We start from the raw sequence: 14358 nt of genomic DNA on the forward strand, positions 1-14358 counted from the left end.
AGTCTAATGTTTACCGTGTTTCCGTCTTTCTGATGAGTCTCATCTGCGCGTTGCTCTTCCAATGGCCAGTCCTATTAGCACAATCTGCTTAATCGTTTCTTTCACATTAGATCAAACCTTGCTGTTGCATGATCCCATGGTTTCTCTCGGTAGCTGTCGAATATTGACTACAGATTTTCTGTTTTGTCTTGAAAAGATTTAAACTGCTTCCTTACGATTTACATGACTGAATTATATTTTGAAGCACTTGACTTCAATTTTCTATACATGTACTTGGTGACTTAACACTGAATTGCAAATTCCAATGATGCAGATGCAGATCTTCGTGAAGAGCCTCACCGGCAAGACTATCACCCTTGAGGTGGAGTCCTCTGACACCATCGACAATGGTAAGGCAAAGATCCAGGACAAGGAGGGCATCCCGCCGGATCAGCAGCGCCTGATCTTCGCCGGCAAGCAGCTCGAGGACGGCCGCACGCTCGCCGATTACAACATTCAGAAGGAGTCCACTCTGCACCTGGTGCTCCGCCTCCGTGGTGGCCAGCGAGTCGTTTGGACGTCGTGTCATCGTGTGTTACTGCTGTCAGTGTTTTAGTCCAATTTTTTTGTCCTATATTTTGTGTATGAACATCTGCTGCTGTAATAGCAGCGTGGTCTCTATTTTGTTTGAAGTGGCAGTGTAGAACTTAATCTTCTTATTGTGGTTTTGGCGCCAATATGGTATGCTAACGATTTAGCAAATGATCGGAGGTTCAGATGGTAACTATCGTTGCTGAATCTGGTTCAGGGTACTTCTTGGGATCCTTATGGAGGGACTAAGAGCATCTCCAACGGCTCCCATAAACCTAGAATTTCTGCTGCCGTTTGTGTAAATAAATGCTCAGTTGCGCAGTTTCAAAATCGTGATGCCGAAGATTGAGCCGACAAGGTGTTGCAACATAGACCACTTGATAGTGCTTGCTGTTGGAACCCTCCCGCGACCCTCGTGTCGCCTCCCCCAACAGCGGTGGGGGAACCCTAGCTGCGCCGCCGCGTCCCCTTCCCACCTCGCCCCACCTCCTCGCCACCATCGAGGAGCAGCAGGTGAAGCCGCGCCTCCTCCTAGGAAGGTGGCGCCTCGGCTGGCCTGGCTCTATGCGGACTCCCGGCACCAGCGTGCCTTTGGCGGATGTCCCCCCCGGCCCTCGCTCGGGATCCGGTTGCTCCTGGACTTACCGGCGCGTCCTCCCCCTCCCCACCTTTCGCGCTAGATCCACCTACGCCAGTACCCCCTGCTGCTGCTGGCACCGGATCCCGGGAGGACGTGGCCGGGGCATCTTGGTCGGGCAGGCCGGCCATAGGGCGCTCTTCCGCCCCATGGGCTGCGGCCATGGCTCCGGGGCGTGGCGGTTCATCTGGGTGGTTGCCCGGCGGCGGCCGCCTCCTGCAGCACACTGGCCGGGTGTGTGGCACGCTTGCGATCTCCCTTGACCCTCCCCATACCCTGCAGGTGCGGCTTCGGCTCCGGCGGCCATGGACCTGTGCCCTCCTCCGGTGTCCATGGTTGGCCAGAGCGGTTGCAGATCCAGTGCTCCCCGCGACCGTGTTGTGTCCACTTCCTGCTCATTCGACTTGTCGGTGTCTCCACATCTCCGCAAACGCCCCTGCAGGCGTACGTGGTTGGGCGACATCCACCCTGGTGCGGCTTCGACTCCGGCGTGCCTCTGGAGCTACGCCCCCTCCAGCTCCTTCGACTCGTCCAACGTCCCTGCAACTCTGATCCTGGTAGCCTGGATCTGCGTTCCTCTTCGGATCTTGGTTCGTTCGGGTCTTCGGCCACCATCACACCCTCCATTCTTCCGCCCGGCTGCCCAACCCCGCCCACCTCCGTGCTCCGTCCGCCCTTTCGCATGTTCATTAGCTCATTCTTCCGATAGCGCCTGATGCCTCCTTCGACGGAAGGCGTTGGTCCCCTTCCTGCGATGGCGGTTCCGGCCTCCGACCCAACTTCCTCCTCCTCGACTATTGCTCCGATGGCTTGGGACTGCTCAGACTCGGTCATGGAGTCCTTGCTTGACCTTTCGATGCTGGTAGCGGCGACACCTGCGGGCGCCATTTCCTTCTTGGAGGCGCTGTCATGGCCGCTTTTTGTGCCCCTCTTCGACCATTAGGGGAAAGCCTAGGTCCTGCTTTGCGGATCGAACGGCGACAGCGCCCCGGCGTCGTTCCCCTCCATGAAGGCTTCGTCTTGTGTGCTCAGGGTGTCCTCAACGGTAGTTTTGATGATGTTTGTTGTCTTGTTAGTTTGGTTTTGGTTGTGTTCCATGGTGGCGAGTTTAGCGTGTTACTTTTTTGTTTGGGCCGAGCATCCATGTCCGTCTGCTTCGGTAGCCATATTCACGCCTCCCGCATTTGTATCATGCGTCGTACGACCCCCTTACTCATTCTTTAATTCTTCTATCAATGAAATGATACGCAAGCTTTGGGTATTCGCGTAAAAACAACAACTAGTGCTTGCCGTGATTTGATCGCTTTGGCTATGAAGAAATGATAAGTTTTTTTTAACGATAAAAGTACTTCTCTTATGCAGGTTATCTACAAATGTGCCGAGACGCTTCGTTTATGGTCTTATCTACAACGAGTGAAGAATCGAGACCTGTTTACGGAGCTGTGTACATGATTGGAGGCCACGGCGAGGAATACTTTTACCAAACAAGGGTGGCAGCTTGACCTCAGGATTGGATCACCTACGGTACGGTTTAGGCGTTATACAGAACTTAGTTTATTTGTATTTGTCTTCTTCTTTTTTTTTTGGCTTGGTGTGACGAATTTATTGGTTGTGTGCATCTTAGTTATGCAGAGGCTGGGTGACTGGGTGTAATGCTTAAACCTTTTAAGTAATAAAAAGCTCCTTTTCGAAGAAAAACAACTAGTGCTTTTTTACATTAGTGGAGTCTAGAGACTAATTAACTCATAATGAAGATTGATATATAACTTATCAGCTCTTGAAAAGCAAAACAATTACGACATAGTTTTTCATAATAAATTATTCATGAGCACATCAGCATCCATATGACTAGATTGGATAAGAGGGTGATGGAGAACGTTTCATCGCTGCTTGGTCTGATGGAGAAGTCTTTGGACAGTCTTCCATGCAATAATCCACAGTAGAATAACAGTATTTACTTACTAAACAACAGATGCATATCGAGTCTTTGCAGTTCGGATCACGGACGCACAGACCATGTATATTGATCTTAACGGTTTCCATGTCTTCCAGGATTCTGCCTATAAAACATATGCCAAGTTAATATTCATAGTAGTCTGTGTTTATCAACTACTAATATATAACAACTGATTCAACAAAGAACAAATACAAAATCACTGAGAAAAACTGTAAGAACTTCGGAAGAAGTAAAAGTTATGCACTAGTCAACAAGAAGTTATATATAACATATGCATTATTGGGTCGGTAATGGAAGATCAGTATTGGAAAGACTAATCAACTGGGGTATAATAATAAGTGTGTAGAAGTGCATGCTCTAACCAATGCAACCAAAAGACCGATCTGATGGAAAAGACTAGGCAGCATATTATACGTCAACACTCCCCCTCACGTGTGGCTCCCTGAGGCCTAAACGTGGACCGAAAGTGGGCTGCAATTTAATTGCGCCAGCCGGATCTTGAACTCAAGACCTCTTGACTCCGATACCATGTTAGAAAGGAGAGGGATTTGGTGGAGCAGACAGACGTTGGGTGTTGCATCAGGTCCGGGCGTGTGGCCGCCGCTTGCACCATTCGCAGGCCGGTCGATCCGCGCCGCGAGGCATGGGTTACTTGGCCACGCGGTTTGATCCAGCGGCGCACTCACGTGGCCCAGGGCACTTGAGCATCTCATGCATATATGGCTGTTCGCATGTTTGTTGCATCTCATGGAGTGCTATGCTTGCATGCATGCACGACGTTCAGTGCAGTTTTCCAGCGCAATGCGTGACGCTTGTGCCACGTTTGGCCTGTGACTTGTTGATCTCGTCCGCCGCGTCTCCGGTCTAATCAGCCGTTTGCGCATCAGTTCGCAGGTCTCCTGAAGATTGTCTCCGACTACATTATGTCCTCCACCGGTCGAGCAACGGGCTGCCGCTGCGTCGTCCCATCGGACCGCAGCGCCGCCGCCCCGTGGTTCTTCTCCCGGCTGCACCGACCCACGTCACCACTGCGTCACCCCTTGGGCCGTAGTGTCGCGGCCCGCAGTCCCCCATCGCCCCGAGGCTGTCCGCTCCAGGCCGTCCTGTGGCTACACCGACCCTCGCGCCGCCGCTGCGTCGCCCCGTCGGGTTATAGCGAGCGTGACACGTGGTCCACACCGCCGTCCTGAGTCGTTCCCGCGGTTGCACCGACCCGGGCTCCGTTGCTGTGCCGCCCCTTCAGGCCATCGCGTCGCGGCCCGCGGTCCCTGCTACCGCCCCGAGGTCTTCCCGCCGTCGCCGCGACCCGCCCGCACCGGTCTACGTCACGCTGTCAGAGTTCTTCGCCTACTTCGAGCAACGCCGCTGCACTCCTAACCTAGCCGCCGCCGCCGCAGTCGCTCTTCTTCGGCCGCCGCCGCCGCTACCCCGTAGCCGCCGCAGCTGCCCGTCCACCCCCTTCGTCTTCGTCCAGCACCAGCCTGTCGCCAGCGTCGCCGTCATCTACCCCAACCGCTTCATCTACTCCGACAACCGCGGGCGACATTGGCCCCGCGCCGATTGGCGCCGCAACCGTCGTCGAGTCCTTCCCTGCTGGCCTCTCCGACTTCTTCGACATGGCGTACAGCTCGTGCAGGTCCCAGTCTACGCATGCCCGGTGCTGGCAACACCGCCGCGTGCCTTCGTCCACGACGTGTCCCCAGGCCCGGCAAGCCTGGTGCGGCGCTTCGTCTGTTGAAAATATGCCCTAGAGGCAATAATAAATAGGTTATTATTATATTTCCTTGTTCATGATAATCGTTTATTATCCATGCTAGAATTGTATTGATGGAAAACTCAGATACATGTGTGGATACATAGACAACACCATGTCCCTAGTAAGCCTCTAGTTGACTAGCTCGTTGATCAATAGATGGTTACGGTTTCCTAACCATGGACATTGGATGTCGTTGATAACGGGATCACATCATTAGGAGAATGATGTGATGGACAAGACCCAATCCTAAGCCTAGCACAAGATCGTGTAGTTCGTTTGCTCAGAGCTTTTCTAATGTCAAGTATCATTTCCTTAGACCATGAGATTGTGCAACTCCCGGATACCGTAGGAATGCTTTGGGTGTACCAAACGTCACAACGTAACTGGGTGGCTATAAAGGTGCACTACAGGTATCTCCGAAAGTGTCTGTTGGGTTGGCACGAATCGAGACTGGGATTTGTCACTCCGTGTAAACGGAGAGGTATCTCTGGGCCCACTCGGTAGGACATCATCATAATGTGCACAATGTGACCAAGGAGTTGATCACGGGATGATGTGTTACGGAACGAGTAAAGAGACTTGCCGGTAACGAGATTGAACAAGGTATTGGGACACCGACGATCGAATCTCGGGCAAGTAACATACCGATAGACAAAGGGAATTGTATACGGGATTGATTGAATCCCCGACATCATGGTTCATCTGATGAGATCATCGTGGAACATGTGGGAGCCAACATGGGTATCCAGATCCCGCTGTTGGTTATTGACCGGAGAACGTCTCGGTCATGTCTGCATGGTTCCCGAACCCGTAGGGTCTACACACTTAAGGTTCGGTGACGCTAGGGTTGTAGAGATATTAGTATGCGGTAACCCGAAAGTTGTTCGGAGTCCCGGATGAGATCCCGGACGTCACGAGGAGTTCCGGAATGGTCCGGAGGTAAAGATTTATATATGGGAAGTCTTATTTTGGTCGCCGGAAAAGTTTCGCACTTTATCGGTATTGTACCGGGAGTGCCGAAAGGGGTCCGGGGGTCCACCAAGGGGGTCCACCAGCCCCGGGGGGCCACATGGGCTGTAGGGGGTGCGCCTTGGCCTATATGGGCCAAGGGCACCAGCCCCAAGAGGCCCATGCGCCAAGAGATAAGAAAAAAGGGAGAGTCCTAAAGGGGGAAGGCACCTCCGAGGTGCCTTGGGGGGGAAGGACTCCTCCCTGGCCGCACCCTTCCTTGGAGGAAGGGCCAAGGCTGCGCCCCCCTCTCCCTTGGCCCTATATATAGTGGGGGGGGAGGGAGGGCAGCAATATCCTAGCCCCTGGCGCCTCCCTCTCCCTCTCGTGACACCTCTCCCTCCCGTTAGTGCTTGGCGAAGCCCTACCGGGATCCCCGCTACTTCCACCACCACGCCGTCGTGCTGCTGGATCTCCATCAACCTCTCCTCCCCCCTTGCTGGATCAAGAAGGAGGAGACGTCGCTGCTCCGTACGTGTGTTGAACGCGGAGGTGCCGTCCGTTCGGCGCTAGGATCATCGGTGATTTGGATCACGACGAGTACGACTCCATCAACCCCGTTCTCTTGAACGCTTCCGCTCGCGATCTACAATGGTATGTAGATGCACTCCCCTTCCCCTCGTTGCTAGATTACTCCGTAGATTGATCTTGGTGATGCGTAGAAAATTTTGAATTTCTGCTACGTTCCCCAACATCGTCAACATCGTCTTCGTCCATCTACGCATGCCCGCTGCTGGCAACACCGACGCATGCCTTCCTCTACGATGTGTCCCCGGGGTTGGCAACCCCGGGCGCGACGCGTCGTCAACAAAGTCTTCTTCCCGGCGCCCCACTACTTCGACAGTACTGTGCCCATGACTAACTCGGCGCCTCCTTGCGCCCGCGGCTCCACGGCGACTTCCTCGGCACCGGCCACCCCGACTCGACTTCGACCACGACATTTTTCGCACGGCTACCTTGACCATGGCTCCACCACCTACGCTCTCGGCTACCACGACAAACGGCACAAAGGGCTACCGCCTTGCTTGAGCAACCTCGTTGGTTGCCACTCCAGCCACGACTCCTCGATGCGTCGACCGTTACGACTGTGGGGGGGGGGGGGTGTCCGTCGGCTTGCCTTTGGATTCTTCTCCAGTCTTCTCCAGTCTCACCATCTGCGTCGCTACCGTTGTGACTGCGGGGGATGTTAAGTATCGTGATTATTAGGAAAGCTAGGATAGCGTAGGATATTATTCTATCTTGCCTTGTACTCCAAGATGATCGTGCACTCCTATATATATGCCCACGAGGCTCAAGCAATACAACGAATAATTCCACCAAATCCCTCTCCCTTCTAACAAAGTGGATAGGTTGCTTGTCTGAAATATACATTGCGCACGGGCAGTAAAGCATATGAGAAGAAGCATCGAGAGTAGCACAATTGATGTATGGAAACGGTTCCTATAGTTGTCCATGATGAAAGTACTATGTGGGATTGTTTCGTACGCGTCTATAACACAGTATGTTCATTGGGGTGTCCTAATATATCACTAGTAGAAAACAGGGCTTTGGTCACAGGGCAGTATTCACATTAGTCCCGGTTCAGTCACGAACCGGGACTAATGTGAGCATTCGTCCCGGTTCGTGCGGCTAAGGCATTAGTCCCGGTTGGTGCCACGAACCGGGACAAAAGGGTGCGATGCCCATTAGTCCCGGTTGGTGGCACCAACCGGGACTAAAGGTTACTAATGGGCTTTGAGGCATTAGTACCGGTTCATGGCACGAACCGGTACTAAAGGTCCCATTTTCAAACTCTACCCCCCCCCCCCCCGACCGCCTTTTCAGTTTTAGAAAAAACAAAAGAAAATGATAGAAATGTCAAAAAAATAAAATAAAATAAGTTTCCCATGTGATATGTGGTCTAGTTGTTGGGAAAAATTTACAAATATGAATTTCGACTTTATTTGCCAAATCTCTCTGGAATTTGTAAAATGGGCATAACTTTTGCATACGAACTCGGATGAAAAAGTTTTTTATATGAAAAATCATCTACTCGAAAAGTTACATCCGAATTTAACGGGGGAAACCCCGTTAAACATTTTTAAAATCCTCAAAAACCTAACAGAAAAAAGTTACGAGGCTTTTAAGATCTAGAGTGGAAAAAATCGAAAAAATTTCAAACTTTATGGTGCGCCACTAGTAACAGAAAAAAATATAGTTTCAATTTTTTTTGGAAAAAATGTGGTCAAATCTGGTCAAACTGTGGTCAAACAATGGTCAAACAATGGTCAAACTAATTATTCTAGAATATTAGTGTTACTAAATAATTATTTCAGTTATTTTGAATTTTGGTCAAATCTGGTCAAACAATGGTCAAACTGTGGTCAAACAATGGTCAAACTAATTATTCTAGAATATTAGTGTTACTAAATAATTATTTTAGTTATTTTGAATTTTGGTTAAATCTGGTCAAACTGTGGTCAAACAATGGTCAAACTATTTATTCAAGAAATATTAGTGTTACTAAATAATTTTTTTTTAAACAATAGTTTCAAACTCAAACAGTGAAATGTGTCACTTCATGCTCAAGCAAAATTCCTGAGGGTTAATAGGATTGACATCTTATAATTGTCAGGAAAACAACAAGTGCAGACTTGAAAACGAGGGAGAATAGAACCCGGAAGTTAAGCGTGCTCAGGCTGGGGGAGTGGGAGGATGGGTGACAGTTCGGGAAGTTAGATGATTTGGAATGATGAGGGGTGATTAGAGATTAGAGGATAAATTGAGCAGCGGTGAGGGGTGATAATTAGAGATTAGAGGTTAAAATAATTCAGAAATTTGAAAATAAAAAAATCATAAAAAATCATAAAATTTACTTTAGTCCCGGTTGGTGTTACCAACCGGGACTAAAGGTGGAGCTCCATGTGGCCGCGGCCTTTAGTCCCGGTTCGTGTAAGAATCGGGACTAAAGGGGAGAGGCATTAGTAACGACCCTTTAGTCCCGGTTCAAAAACCGGGACTAAAGGGCCTTACCAACCGGGCCAAAAGCCTCTTTTTCTACTAGTGTATATACCCACCAATCAACTTGAGGTAGAGCAAAGAAATAAAGCGTGTGCAATCAAAATAGATTGCTAAAATCACGGTGTATCCTATATATAGATAAATAGCATGCCTGCTAATATGAATATGATTCGAAATTCCTTGTACAATCTCTAGTCAGATAAGAACCGAATTAGAAATGATTAATTAGCAAGGTTACACGCTACGCACCGTTCCAATAAATGGTACTCCCTCCATTCCACAATATAGTATACATTTTCTAAAAAGTCAAATTTTATAAACTTTGACCAATCTTGTAGAGCAAAATATATACATCCAGAATAGCAAATACATATCATTAGGTACATCACAAGACATATTTTCATATTGTATAAATTTAATATTGTAGATATAATTAGTTTTTCCTATAAACTTGGTCAAAATTTGTAAGATCTGACTTCTAAAAATATCTATATGCACTACATTATGGAACGGATGGAGTAATGTCTAGCGCGAGAATGGATCGGACCGATCCTACCTATGCTCCACGATCCGGTTCCCTCGTGCAATCCCACGAGGGCTTGATCTTGTCTATCCACCACGATGAACGACAGTAGGAACGTTCTCGAAGCACAGTATTTCAAGTATGGCACCATAATGAAAATAATCTGTCCAAACGGATGATCTTACGCTTTCAGGAGCACATTATTTTGACGTGATTTATTGAGAGACGGTGCTATCTGGCGGATTGGTGATGGATGCACTGTAAACGTCCACGAATGATAAGATTCCAAGGAGGTGGAGTCTCAAACCGCTAGGGAAGGACTATGTGCAGGGGGCACCCGGCCTTGTTAGTGATCTGCTCACACCCAATGGGACAGCCTGGGACTGTGAGAGACTTGCACGTATGTTCAGCTTCGATGATGCTTCAGCCTTCAGATATTAAGCAAATAGCCATCAGTGGACCGGGAAATGAATGATTACCTTGCGTGGAATTCGTACTACAATATTCGATTGGTTCCTTGGTCTTTAATCGTGCATTCAGTTTGTTACCTTTTTTTCTTTGCAAGTCAATGCATTAGAAGAAAAGAAGAAAAAGAATCATAGAGTATCCGGCGGCTCGAGGCCACGGTACATGCCAAAACACGCGGTGACTGAGGCCGGGCGACCATCAAGCCGCTAATGCACACATGCAACGTTCGAGGACAACTAAGGCCAACTCTAACCGATCCTTTATAAAATAGAGGAGTAAACCTTAGTGGAATATATTTACTTCACTAAGTTTTGGCCGGATCTAACCGATTCCTTATATATAACAGAGTAAAACCTTCAAGTGCATTTTGTCGGACGCTTGCTATGCGCCTCGCGGGAACGACGACGATGGTGACCATGCCGACTAATATGATGGACACGAGTAACAGTTAATAGTGAACTCTAATACAAGAGTGGGCTCATCAAAATCGTATTTCGGATATTTCTTGGAAAATCTCAGACGAAAAGGTAAATAAAAAATTTGAATTTTGAACGAAAAACGAGCAAAATTTGGACGAAAAACAACCGAAATTGTACCCAAAAGTGAAATCATCCAGCAAATGAAACACAGAAGAATCTTACAGAATCACAACTATCAATTGATTGACTAGTAAGATGCCCGTGCTATGCTACAGGATCACAGAAGATTAGGTGGATTTAAGTTATAGTCAGGAACCATATGTTGTTACGGACAATAAAAAAATGTACTGAGATATTGATCAAAGCGATGCTATGATGTGGATAGGTACACATCAAGTACAATCAAACATATGATTTCCAATCAATAAACACCGGGGTCGAAACCAAACATTTCTTATCCATCTTCGTCTCACAAGAAGGCTTCTTGTTCTCCATACTCACCTTTCTCAATGCTCTCATTATCCTATATCAAGGGGACATAGAGCATGCAACAGAGAATATTACTAAAATACTTCCTCCGTCCCAATTTTTTTTATCTTAGACTCGTCTAGATACGGATGTATCTAATACTAAAAGATGACTTGATACATCCGTATTTAGACAAATCTAAGACAAGTATTTTGGGACGGAGGGAGTATAATAATGAGACATTTTAGATGAATTTTGGCCGTTCATTTTTCTGTATGGATGGCCCAGATATGGAAATACTACTCCAGATTTCTGGTAGTATATTTTGCGATCAGGGGTAGTTTCGATAGTTCACTGTTTAACAAACACGCGGGCTGGTTCCCCTGAAAAACAAGTGAAGGGCATTAGTGGAATTTAACGTGATCATTTGTTTTTTCAATAGCCATCGTCGCCCTTCCTCGCCCGCAGTCTGACGGCCCACGGACAGAACCGAATGAAAGGTGAAAGGAAAAGGGCGACCGATGGCGGCGCTATGGCGACAGGACGACGGCGAACCCCGGTCGCCGTGAGTACCCTCCGCGCAGTATTTGCGGGCGGTATGGTTTGGCGCCCCGCCGTACTCGGAGGAGCCAGCACCGCGGGCGCCGCCCCTCCCCGGTTTCCTAGGCGGCTGTGGTCGGAGGCTAAATGTCCCCGCCGCCCGTGTTCCCCTCCTAAGCTGCGGGATGTGGAGCGGGTCGCCGAGGGGGAGGACTAAGGCGAGACGTCTCCGGCATGCCCCGTCGCCGTCAAGGCCCTACGCGCCGCCGACCAGTGCCGTACAGATCTGTCGCGGCCGATGCAGGTACTCGCATCCGACCCATCGATCCATTGGCCCCCATTTCTTTTGTCGAGTTCCTAAGCTAGCTTGTCCATCGTAAAAGCTGATCCAGCCATGGTCCTCGCCTAGGAGGAGGACGAGTTTCATCACACCAGCAGTAGTTCAGGTCCATGCTCATCCTCTCTGCTCATCTTGTGTCGTTGTTCAAATTCAGAAATCAACACTAGCTTGTATAGCAGCAAGTCCGAAAGTAGCTCATGTACACAATGATTTTTTTTGTATGTGATATTAGTGCAGAGCATGTGCAGTTTCAGATTTCACAGAGAGCATGTTTCAGTTTCAGATTAAGTCATAGTCATATGAACAGACATTCCAGTTCAGACACCTGTTAAACACTCAGAGGTTAGGCAATGGCTAGTTCCCAAGTTGGTGGCCAAGTTGGCTCATCCTTTGACATTTTGTAACGGGGTAAGCAAACAGGACAGCATTTGCCTATCGTTCATTGGCATAATACAGAACTGAAACCCCAGGTTTAAAAAGGATGTGTTGCTTCCAAGGACACAAGTAGCAAGGAAATTGCGACCGGTAGTGTAAAGCCACTTAGAAATTTGGTTTTTGAAGCACATCCTATAAACCAAAGGGAATTGCATCATTAAACAAAGAATACAAGATTTTGTGCATGAAAGACTTTAATTAAAAATTAATGTAGATATTCAATGCAGATAAAAGTAGTAAATGTACGGCAATTTTCCGTATATATGAAGTAGCACAACCAAAAAAATTGTTTGATACATCTCCGCTGTATAGATAAAGTAATAAAATTGAAAACGGTGTGGAAACCGTCTACGGGGCAAAAACCACACCACGCCCAATCCTATTAACTCTACCCTAAGTCCAGCAGCACACAACTATAGTGCGGAACCATCGTCTCCTGAGACATCTCCGCTGTCGTTGTGTCCGTCGTCACCTCCGAGGTCGAGGTCTTCTAAATCATCTTGTAAATCAACTGCTGGTATGGCCTTCTGAACTTTCAACTCATTGTGAGGTGAATTGATCAAGGCAGCAGCAAGCCATCTTCTGAACTGTCTTATGTCATCCTGCATAGGAGGTAGACGTTAGGACCCTTTGTATATGTGAAAGTTAAGTTAGATAGGGAAGATGTAGTTACGTGGTTGAATATTGCCGACAATCTCACTCCGGTCCAATATTGGATGAATTTCAACACCCAGAGAGCACAGGAACAGCCATCTGTTTGCTGTGGCACTTCATAGTCTTTGATAGGCCACGAAGCCACTTGAGTGTCCGGCCATCTACTTCCTTGCATTCCATTTTCCATCACTGCTATATCAATATGTGTTTCCATTCCAAGAAGCTGCAAGTAACATATCACTCAATTTAGTACCGTATTCATATAAACTGTAAGTTATATAAAATGTTGTTAGAGCCTCACCGCAGCAATTACTTCTTTCCGGTTGTTGCGTGATTGGAGTGAGTCCAGAATTTGAATCTCCCTCTTTTGGGAGTTGACAACAGCCAGGAACCAGTGGTTCTTGGGAATATTTGAAGGTAGGAAAATCTGCGTGCAAAATTTGTAAGTGGTTTGAAGTGCCTAAAAATAAAATTTCTTATTATTATAAGAGAAGGGTGGATGTTGTTACCATGTCATGTTTAAGGTAGTTATCTCCCCATTTAGTGCCTGATTTGCCGCTTAAAACATCCAAGGTACAATTCGGGACTGTGCCATCTCTCTTCAGGATGTTGACGATGGTCGACCTTTCGACATACACGGTACCATGATCTCATACACCTTCTAGTCCGTCCAGACGTAGGAGTTCGATTGCCGCATCGAGTACCTAAGAAAGAAGATATTAGTTCAATTGGAAAACATATAAATAATCAAAGATACCATATTGCGTTAGCACTTACATCGTCATCCACCCAAGCTGCAAAGGAGGAATGATCTGGTGTTGTAAGGCATTTAAGATACTTCTGCGTTAGAAGTATGTCCTTGATCTTCACCAACTTGGCGGTCTCTGGAGTACTGTTTACATAATCTGCTACTATATTCTGTGTAACTCTATCTGTTTCTGCCTGAAAATTGATCAAGTCCTCCTTGAGCTGTTTTAAAATTGATCAAGTCCTCCTTGAGCTGTTTTAGCTGCTGGCTGTTGCTTTTCCCGGGATTCATCTTCTTATTCTGTGTGTACATAACATCGTTACTGTCATGTGTCTGTTGAGATAGAGCTCTTTTCTTTCTGAGCGCGGGGGTGTAAAATTCGTATTCCTCGCTCTGAAGGAGTGAGGACTTCTTTTTCTTCCGGCCGTCATGTCTGACACGCCTCCCTATGGAGTCCATGGCATCCATGGACGTAGGCTTGACCTTCTGCGATATTTGACTTAAGGTTAGAAATATGGGTTGAGAAAAACGTTTGTTAGCAATTTGGTTCAGACATGTGATGCTGACCTCAGATTCGGAGGGTAAGTTCTTGCTATCGTCTCTTTCAGTCTTTGACTTCTGGGGGTGTACATATGTTTTCTTCACCTTCTGCAATATTGTCATCAAGTTAAGAATATGGTTGAAATAAAACCTTTGCTAGCAATATGGTTCAGACATGTGATGTTGACCTCAGATTGGGAGGGTAAGTTCTTGCTGTCACTCCTAAAACGCTTATCAAATGAGTCCACAGCGTCATCTCTGTCTGTTTTCCTTTGTGGGGGTCCACAGGTGTTTT

The 14358-nt window shown here is 47.7% G+C and overlaps 1 long non-coding RNA gene and 1 pseudogene across 1 annotated transcript; both read left to right on the forward strand.

The window, feature by feature from the left end:
* The first annotated feature begins 307 nt into the window (after nt 1-307).
* LOC120961856 (polyubiquitin-like) overlaps nt 308-14358 on the forward strand; it is a 387099-nt pseudogene continuing 373048 nt past the window's right edge.
* Nucleotides 11296-11927, forward strand: LOC123495095 (uncharacterized). The gene is made up of 2 exons (XR_006667125.2): nt 11296-11650; nt 11730-11927. It is a non-coding gene; the product is annotated as an uncharacterized lncRNA (long non-coding RNA).

This window comes from Aegilops tauschii, chromosome 7 (genome assembly GCF_002575655.3).
Source record: "Aegilops tauschii subsp. strangulata cultivar AL8/78 chromosome 7, Aet v6.0, whole genome shotgun sequence".
NCBI lineage: Eukaryota > Viridiplantae > Streptophyta > Magnoliopsida > Poales > Poaceae > Aegilops > Aegilops tauschii.